The sequence below is a fragment of the Manis pentadactyla genome, chromosome 9 (assembly GCF_030020395.1).
Source record: "Manis pentadactyla isolate mManPen7 chromosome 9, mManPen7.hap1, whole genome shotgun sequence".
Taxonomy (NCBI): Eukaryota; Metazoa; Chordata; class Mammalia; order Pholidota; family Manidae; genus Manis; species Manis pentadactyla.
The window spans coordinates 18,889,590-18,900,127 of record NC_080027.1 but is presented as its reverse complement, the minus strand read 5'-3'; positions in this window follow the sequence as shown (position 1 = coordinate 18,900,127).

Genomic DNA, 10,538 nt, shown 5'->3' with positions numbered 1-10,538 from the left:
TTTCTGATCTGGGCCTTTTGGTGAGAGCAGAGGGGGTGCACTTCACTGCTGGTTTGCCTTCAGAGGCAGCTGGTATTTAGGAAACGTCCCCAGTGCAGAAACCAGCATATGGTGAGTTCCATGCTCAGGGCTGCATGAGTCAGATCAGTGCAATTTACAGCTTCCCTGTCTTGGTTTTCCCATCTCTTTTCGTAGGATTAACAAAGAGAGGTGGCAAAGTGGTGGCTGAGAAACAAGATCAGTTTTGCAGGTATGTTGTGTGTGGATTGTACATGTTCTTACATATGATGCAACATTTAAAAAATGAAGGATCTAAGTGTCAAACAAGAAAACTTATTTGCAACTTATTCCAAGCAAAGAGTTAATTCCCCTAATATATAAAGAGTACCTACAAGTAAATAAAAATACTATAAACGAGTCAACAACTAGTAGAAGATGGACAAAAGATAGGCAAAGACATCAGTGAAAAACATGTAGAAATTATCCTTACATGTGAAAAGATCAATGACTATGCTTATAATAGGAGAAATACAAATAAAAACCACACCAAAGTACTGTTTTTCACCTATTGGATTGACAGAAAATTTTAAAGTTGGATAATTAATACACATCTTCTGTAAGTGTGGGAAAATGAGCACATTCATATATTGCTGGCAGAAATGTAAATTTGTACAATCCCTACGTGAGTAAATTGTCAGTAACTAACAAAATCATAAATATGCATCTCTCTTATCCACCAGTTCTATTTCTAGGCATTTTGTCCTATATATTTATTTATCAATGTACGAAATAATATAAATACAGATTTACTTATTACAGCAAAAGTTTGGAAACAATCTGTGTTGAGGGATCTGGTTAAATTATGGTGCACCCATATAAAGAAATACTATGCTGCAGTAAGCAAGAATGAGAAGCTGTTTATGTACATATTGATAGAGATAAATTTTAACAGAAAAATAAATTATAGTACAGTGTAAAAAGCATCTTATCATTAGTGTAAGTAAAGGAAAAATAATATTTGCCTCTGTATGCCTACCACATCCCTAGAAGGATACAAGATACTGTGATGGTCTCTGGGGAGGGTAACTGGGTGATTGAAGAGGAGATCTTTTTGCTATAAACCCCATTCCCTTTTAGAGTTTTGAGCAATTTGAATAAACAACCTTTTCAAAAGTGAGTGACATTTATATAATGTAGCTGGCTCATGGGGAAGACAGTAGTAATATCACAGAGAAGACAAGCAGTGACTCTATAGAATCTTACTACTCTGATGGACAGTGACTGCAGTGGGGTGGGGTGAGGACTTGAGAATATGGGTGAATGTTGTAACCACAATGTTGCTCATGTGAAACCTTCATAAGATTGTATATCAGTGATACCTTAATAAAAAAAAACATAAACACTGATGGCAAAAAAAAAAGTGAGTGACATTTAAATTAAAAAATCTTTTCTCTTTATAATGGACAGGTTTTTACATTAAAATTTTTATTTCTGGTTTCTCTTGAAAAGTGAGGCTCTTGGCAATAATAGATTCATGTTCACTAATGAAAATGGTTGGCTGGAGCCAGTTGGGGCTGCCTCTTGCAAGCAGAAATGCATGCCTGTTTACTGCCAGAGCCACCACTCCTGTTTCTCCTGGCCTGGCCCACCTCATCTGCCCTTTTAGCTGCTTGGCCCTGTACAGAACCCCTGCTCTGGACTCTCTTTGCACTTGATACCTTCGTTTCTCTCAGACCGTCTCCTTTCCTTTCCTCCCCAGAGCCAGGGGTTTTCATGCTTGGTAATGGCTGTGGCTTTTGCACACATAAACGTGTACCCATCCAGGAGGTGTGATGGTGCTTAGTCACTGCTCAAGACCCTTCCAGGGACTTCAGAGGGGAGAATTGTTATCTTTCACTCTTGGATAAAGCAGGACCTTCCTTTTTGGCAACTTTGGCATTGACAGGGGGTCTCAGAGACCAGCTGAAATAAGGTTGGAAAAAAAATACTTTTCTGATACCATAGACAATATAGTACCATATCTGTGTGTTTAAGGGCTACAGAATTTGCATTTATGTTTGTATAACATAAATGTGATGTAGAGACTAACTTGGAAGGATACTTAAGAACCTGTTAGAATAGTTACCAGTTTGGGAGGAAAAAAATATTGTCTACATACAGCATACCCTTTTCTAATTGTCTACCTTTCATTGTCTTTGAGTTATTATACCACTCTGTAAATTGTAGTAACTGACAAAATGCAACATAGTTCTAATAGACATGCCAATTCTTTCTGTCCAATAGAGGTTTAACTGACTGCCTCTCCCCCACCCCATAGGGAAACCAGGTTTGCCTTTATTTACATATTCATTTCAATACTCTTGATCTATAAATGTGTCTGTTTCCAGATTCTCTTTGATTGTAACATCTGCCTGGTTCCCTAGCAGATTCATGAGTAGAATGAATCTTCAACGAGTGTCTGTTTTGTATCTGTATGAAAGTCATGATTTTGTCTTTTTCTGGAAATTATCTTTAAACAGCTCTAGACTGACCTGGCTGGATGCCTAAGAATCTGTTGAGTGGTTTATCAGTTTGGCCAGAGAAATTGAGTGTCTTAAGACAGGGTGGGAAGGGGACTTACTTTCCACTGCTTACATTTTTAAAATTTCATGCTATATGAATAACAATCCACTCAAAACTATAAATAAATACAATGCTTCTTAAAGAAAATTGAAAAGAGAGAGACCAAAATAAGAAGTATTACCTAGTGATTAAGAACATGGGATTCCGGGTCAATCAGACCTGGATTGAAAGCTCTGACGTTTTCCAAGCGACCGTGGGCAAGTTACTTAACCTCTCCAAGCTTTAGTTCATCTATACAATAGAGATAATAATACCTTGCTCCCAGGGTCCTTGTGGACATTATGTGAGATTTGAGTATGGAAATTTTTAGTAAGCGCTCATAACCAACCTGGACCGCAAAAATAGAATAACCAACATTATCATCATTGTTACCATCATCATCAAATCCAGTGTCTCCCAAATACAGGATGAGTCCACTGAAGGGCTGTCAAGCAATTTTAGGTGATACTAAATAACAAGACGTCACAAACCGAGAAAGCTTTTTTTTTTTCAATGTCTTTTGATCCTCCTTGAATTCTCAAGTACGCAGTATCAGTTCATTGTGAGTCTTTAATACCTAAACACATGCTAATCTCATTTTTTTTTTTTACCAGGAATGAGGAGGCACAGAAGGAGGGAGGTACAGAGATTTCATTCTGCAGGCAGAATCAGCTAGCAGTTAGTAACATCATTCTGTTTTCACCGTGATTCTTTTATAGGTACATTCATTCCGGGGCTCCATTCTGACTTCATAGGCCCTAGGTACTTTTGCCATGGCAGGCCCCCTCTTCCATGAAAATCAGTAAGTAAAAAGATGAAAAATCATATTTCATGACTGCTTTGGTATAAATAAGAAAATAATCCAGGCTGGATTCGTGACATCTTTTTCTTCTAAAGTTAAAAGAAATTAAAATGAAAGCATTGTCTAGGTCCCTAAACGTATCCTGGGCTCCAGGCTGTGTGCCTGGTTGCCCCTGATCCATTCTGTTTATGGTGAGTGCTACTGATTTTCTCATTACAGAGATGGCAAGGTTCCTTTTTTTTTTTTTTTTGGTAACGTTAATGTACAGTTACTTGAACATTATGGTTACTAGACTCCCCCTATTATCAAGTCCCCACCACATACCCCATTACAGTCACTGTCCATCAGCATAGTAAGATGCTATAGAGTCATTACTTGTCCTCTCTGTGCTCTACTGCCTTCCCCATGCACCCCCTCTACTATATTATGTGTGCTGATCGTAATGCCCCTTTTCCCTCATTATCCCTTCCTTCCCACCCATCCTCCCCAGTCCCTTTCCCTTTGGTAACTGTTAGTCCATTCTTGGGTTCTGTGAGTCTGCTGCTGTTTTGTTCCTTCAGTTTCTTCTTTGTTCTTATACTCCACAGATGAGTGAAATCATTTGATACTTGTCTTTCTCCACCTGGCTTATTTCACTGAGCATAACACCCTCTAGCTCCATCCATGTTGTTGCAAATGGTAAGATTTGTTTTCTTCCTATGGATGAATAATATTCCATTGCGTATATGTACCACATCTTCTTTATCCATTCATCTACTGATGGACACTTAGGTTGCTTCCATTTCTTGGCTATTGTAAATAGTGCTGCAATAAACATAGGGGTGCATATGTCTTTTTCAAACTGGGCTCCTGCATTCTTAGGGTAAATTCCTAGGAGTGGAATTCCTGGGTCAAATGGTATTTCTATTTTGAGTTATTTGAGAAACCTCCATACTGTTTTCCACACTGGTTGAACTAATTTACATTCCTACCAGCAGTGTAGGAGGGTTCCCCTTTCTCCACATCCTCACCAACATTTGTGGTTGTTTGTCTTTTGGATGTTGGCCATCCTAACTGGTGTGAGGTGATATCTCATTGTGGTTTTAATTTACATTTCTCTGATGATTAGCGATGTGGAGCATCTTTTCATGTGCCTGTTGGCCATCTGAATTTCTTCTTTGGAGAAGGCAAGGTTGCTTTTTGTATTCAAGTAAACAAAATGAGTCTACTAAATAATATTGTATTAGTCACTGCCATCAAAAATACCATAGATGGGGTGGCTTAAAAATAGAAATTAATTTTCTTGCAGTTCTAGATGCTGGAAGCCTGAGATCAAGGTGCTGGCTGGCATGGCATGGTGAGAGCCGTCTCCCTGGCTTGCAGAGGGAATCTGCTCTTGTAAGTGTGTGTCTCTTTCTTGGCTTAAAAGGCCACAGTCCTATTGGATTAGGGCCCCATCCTTAAGACCTCCTGAATGCAGTCACGGAAGGCGTTAAGGCGTCAGCCTATGGATGGGGGGGACAAGTCAGTCTACAGCAAATGTGAAAGCACATAAGAATACAGGGGTGTGTGTGAATACAGCCAAAATGAAGCCTTCATTTTAGAGATGAGGTCTAGAAATATAAAGCCTTGTAGAGCCAGAACTGGAATTCCTAAGCCTTCCAGACCCTTCAGGACATTTTGTGATGAGCTGGTCTCCTCCCACACACTCCTGCACACACCTGCACTGTGGGATGGTCCCTTGCTCCCTGGCCTCAGATCTTCTCCACAGGATGCACGGCGGCTGGGCTGCTCCTGCCAGGCCCCAGGGACTGGGGTGTTGGCTCCCCCAGAGGACCCTCTGAGGAAAGCACTTCAGAACCGGTTTTGCTTCCACCAGGACAATGCTTTAAAAACCATTCAAAAAGGCCAACAGAGGACAGAGTCCCTTTAAATCCAGGCAGCATTGTTTAAAAAAATTGTTTAAAAAAATAATAATAATGAAGAAATGAGGAAGCTTTGAAGCAGAGAAAATGAGCATTCTGACTAGGAGGATCTCTTCAAAGGCCTGTCACCCAGGTAACCACATCCTGATCAGAGGACACTCCCTGAGATAGAAGGGAGGGGCCCCCGGCTGCCCCCTGGGTTTTGTTCTTTTCCATTTTAGCTTCATGGAGAAGAGGCAGAGGAGAAAGTCCAGAGGCCTAGCAGGGGAGCTGGGATCCAGCGATGGGTTAGCCTTCCGGGTCAGCTATCTGGATGGCAAATTAGGATGGTGGTGGGAGATGAAAGCGTAGCCTTTGAAGGTGCAGACAGGGAAGGGTTCTGTGAGCCAGGGGCTTCTGCCACATGGCCGAGCTGTGCTGTGGCCTGAAGCACGGCCCATAAAGGCCCCAGGGAGCTTCTGAGTAAATGAAAAGACTCAGCTAGGTTTGCATCCCAAACGAATAATCCGAGCAAGGAAACCCAGGGAAGAAGTTAAGCAATGAGAGAACAGGGTTAGGTTGCAGAGAAAGCCTCAATCCAGCCCTGTGTGTAATATCTCTAAATTTTTGCCAAAAGATCATTTTCCTGCAGCCTATGTGTGAATGTAGGCGATTAATGTTAGCATTTAAATTGAATAGAGTGGTGCTTTTAGTAGGAAAGTGAGAGTCACCCAGGGCCAGCAGTTACAAGTTAAGCCTGACTGAAGTACACTGGGGAGGCAGTTGGCCGTGGAGATGGGATAAAGAACATGCCTTTGTCTTGAATCTGTAATGGACTCCTGGCCCAGCTGTTTCTCTGGAATTTGGGGGAAGGCTTGCTCTCCCCCATGCCACCCCCACCTCCATGAAATATCTTTGTGTCGGCCCTCTCTTAGCTTTATCATTTCTTTCCAGGAGGCAGCCAGAACCACCAGGCTCCTGGGAGCAGCTGCCACAAGTGACTGTAGGGATGGGTGTAGGAGAAAATAACAGCTAGAAGGCAGTTGGGACAATGTAATCTGTGTCCTTGATGGCCAGTATCAAAAGACCTTGGTCATTCAGTCATTCAACAATTATCTATTGAGTTTCTGCTGTGTGCCAGGTGGTGGGCTGAAAGGAAGTTGCACAGGCCAGAAATGGAATCAGAGTTTCTCACATGAGTACCCCCGCTGGCCCCCTGCTGCAGCAGAAGTTAGCGGTTGACCCCTGTGACAATTGGTGCCCTGCTCTAACACCCACTTCCCACTGTGGCTTGTCTTCTTCCCTTGGCTTAGATGAAAGATGGAGAGGGATCAGAAAGATGGCATTGCTAGGTTCCAACAGGTGGAATCCCAGGTTGCCTCTAACTGGGTAAGAACTTTGTACAGGATTTATTCCCAAGTAATTCACCCATCTCCTCCCCAAGACGTGCCCCAGTCACTGCACACAGTCATTAGGTTCTCAGCATTCATCTAGCCCTGGGAGGATACCCTGCCTCAGAACTTCTGTCTTTTTGCTTAGGCAAGATGTATCCATTTATTTAACAAACACTGAATGTGTTCCGGACAGTGAGCCCAGAACTCTGTGCTGAGGACACCTGGACAAGAGGACAAGCAGGATCCCTGACCCACGTGCTTCCCAGCCTAGTGGGGAGGACAAAGAACAATCACGTGGGCCACGAGCAAACCAAATGACTGTCCCTCTTGTGGTACATGTGATGAGGAAAACCAGAAGGACACTATGATGGAGAGTGACAGACTGTGTCATATGGTATTTCTATTTTTAGTTTTTTGAGGAACCTCCTCACTGCTTTCCACAGAGGCGAGCATTTTCTTCTTCACTGAGCGCGCGCACACACACACACATTTCTTGCACCATTCTTTGAACTAGCTTGGTCATGCTGATGTTTGTCTCGTTAACATCCTCACTGTGTAGTGTTGCGGGAATGATGATTCCACCATTTTGAAAACTGGGTTGTAGCCTTCCCTTTGGTGGGGGACGCTCTCTGAGGAGGAGCAGGTAAAGGCTCACACCTAAAGGATGAGCCAGCCAGGCAGGAAGCGGCTCAGAGTGGTCCTGGCACTCAGAACAGCAGGGGCAGAGGAGGAAGGACAGTGGATGTCCTAGAAGCTGTAAAGGCCTGGATGGAGAAAGGGGGGATTGAAATACCAGAGGAGATTGAACCGGGAGGCAGAGGCCAGGCAGGCCAGAGCTTCAATATGTGGAAAGAAAGCCTTTTAAGTGGCTTCCCATCAGAACGGTCTCCCACTGAAAAACACTTTATCCCGTTACAGTTCTGACCGTGGAATAGGGAATACGTGGAAGCGGCAGAGTGGGAGCACGGAAACCAGCTAGGAAGCTATTTGGTAGTCCTGGTGGGAGGCGACTGTGGCTGTGCTGGGGTCGTGCTCCCGAGGAGGGGAGAATTGAGCGGATTCAAGATATATTCTGGAAATGTTATGGAAAGGCCTTCCAATGGGTTGGGTATAGGGAAAGGTCAACCTGTCCTAGACCCTCTGGGTAAGAGGTTAATTGCTCTTCTACTACCTTCTGTTCCCACACACTGAACCTGAGGTGGGGGTGGAAGGTTCAAAACAGGACCCACCATTGAAGACCCAAACCCAACCACATTCAGGATGCAAAATCTAAGTCGGCTAGGCCAGTGATAAAAGTGGCCTTACTATGTAAACAGAAAAACAGAGAACGTAGGAATTTTTTTTTAATGGCTTTGAATGATACAGATCAAATGAAAATGTAAACTGTTTTTAGTAGCATAAAATAGATTGAGTAGTTTTCTTTCTAAAGAAAACTCCCACTGCCCCCTCACTCATTGCTACTAAACCCGTGCCCTCCCCCAGAGGACAGTGTTTGTAGGAAACAGGACACAAAGTACATCACTGGTCCATCTTTACTTACTAAGCATCCATAACACCACCAAAGGGAAGGCTACAACCCAGTTTTCAAAATGGTGGAATCATTATTCTCGCACCACTACACAGTGAGGATGTTAACGAGACAAACCTCAGCATGACAAAACTGGTTCAAAGAATGATGTAAAAAATGTGTGTGTGCACGCCCAGTGAAGAAAAAATGCTCGCCTCTGTGGAAAGCAGTGGGGAGGTTCCTCAAAAAACTAAAAATAGAAATACCATATGACACAGTAATTTCACTTCAAGGAATTTACCCGAAGAAAACGAAATCCCTAATCTGAAAAGATATACGCACCCCATGTTTATTGCCGCATTATTTACAATAGTAATATGGGAGAAATCCAAGTGCCCATCAATAGATGAATGCTGGCTCCAGAAGCTTCCTTCTTGCCTGTCCATTTTTATATTTGTAAACTTACCTAGTTTCTCTGTCACTTTTCTGTCTCGGACCTCACTGAGGAAACCTGCAGTGGGGAGAAGCCATGTACACATCCAACACTGGGGAAGAGGTCCCACAGGTGGGACCATTCATCCCTTCTCACCCACCTGATGGGAAGGTTCTCAAGGCAGAAAAACCCCAACCCCCACGCTTGAGGGAAGGTCTGCATTTACAGCCCTGCTGACTGACGGACACCTGAGCTGGTGAGACATTCTGCAAACATCCTGATTAAGTCCACCTCAGCCCATTCACATCGGGGTGGGGTGGGTAAAATGCTAGCATCCTCCTCAGCCAGGAAAGTGGTACAGCCCCCGCTGCAGCCAGCATCATCGGACAGGAGAATCTCTACAGAACAGAGACTGAATGTCTAAATGTCTAGAGTGAAGAGATGGCTCTGGCTGGAGAGCCAAGATAGCGGGAGGTGGAGCCTCAGGCTGGGAAAACTTGTTCACCCTGGGGCTTCGGCCCACAGACACACGAGACTCCTGCAGCTGGGCACACGATGTTCATTCTGCTGCCTGCTTCAGGGTCAGCTCCTGGTGTATGCCAGGCATTTATAGGGCTTAATACAGGATGTCAGGTTCAGACAGACTTGTTCCTCATCCTGACTATATCACTGACTAGCTATGTGATGGTGGATGAATCAATTAATTTCTGTGAATCTTGTTTATTTTTATAGTCATTTAAGATGAGATTAACATCAGCATCCACATCACAGGAGTCATAAGAATTAATGAGAGGATCAATGAGGTTGCTTTTTGCCACCTTTTTGTTTGGGAACCCATTCCCCCAAATCCACCAGCTCAGTGTGCCTCTGAGGCCCCTGCCCTTGGGTCCTGGGGATAGAGAAGTGGCGTTGTGTTCCAGCCATGGCACTGATTGAAGGAACTTCCCCACAGTTTTGGAGGCTCCGAGGGGCCCCAGGGAATGAAGCATCCGCAAAGCTGGTGCAGCATCATTAGGGGTCTTTTCCAGGGACCCCCAAGGAGAGAACAACCCAGAGCAGCAATTAACTTCTCTGAATGTTCCAAACAGGCCAGGCCCAGCAGTGAGAGGATCATAGAACATGAGAGCTGTATTAGCTGATCAGACACTTCCTCATTTTGCAAAGGAGGTAGGCTTGCCCGGTTTAGCAAAGAAGATACAGAAAGCCCACTTAAATTTAAATTTGGGATAAATGACCCCCAAAAAAATTTTTTTTCTAGTATAAGCATGTCCCAGTATTGCATTTTTTTGTTTGTTTATCAGAAGTTCAAATTTAATTGGGTTTCCTGTATTTTATCTGGCAACTCTGAGAGGGGAGCTCGGTGCGGTAAAGGAGAGCAAGTTGTCTGTCACACCACAAGTCCTCCTGCTCATCCCCAGGCTACTGCCCCCACCAGCCCAAGATACACCCCAGCTTTCAGATTTTTACATAAGGCGAATGCTTGCCTGGCTGGATGCCTCGGATTCCTTGTGTGTTTTACAGGAGGAACCACTGATTCCAATCTTTCAAGAGGAGAAACAACACACAGAGCAGAGAGGGTGCAGGAGCTAGGTCAGGGCCCAGAGAGTTAGGTCGAGTCCAGGCATTCTCCCGGCGAGGGTGCGCATAGGCCGGACATTCCAACTGCTCTGGGGCTGTTTCTTAACTATCAAATGGGCACGATGAAGCCTATTTCCAGAGGGTTCCATTAAGGATCCACTGAGATGAACAGGTCCCGAAAAGGTGGTTGCCTGTAAACTGTTTTTGTCATGACCCTTGAAGGTGGACTAAGGGGCTTGGTCGAGCAAAGCCGAACGCTGCACCCCGGCTTCCCCACCCCCGAATCCCAAGCGGCACTGGGCTGAATCCCTGGCCCGGCCCACAAAGCCGGACCAAGTGG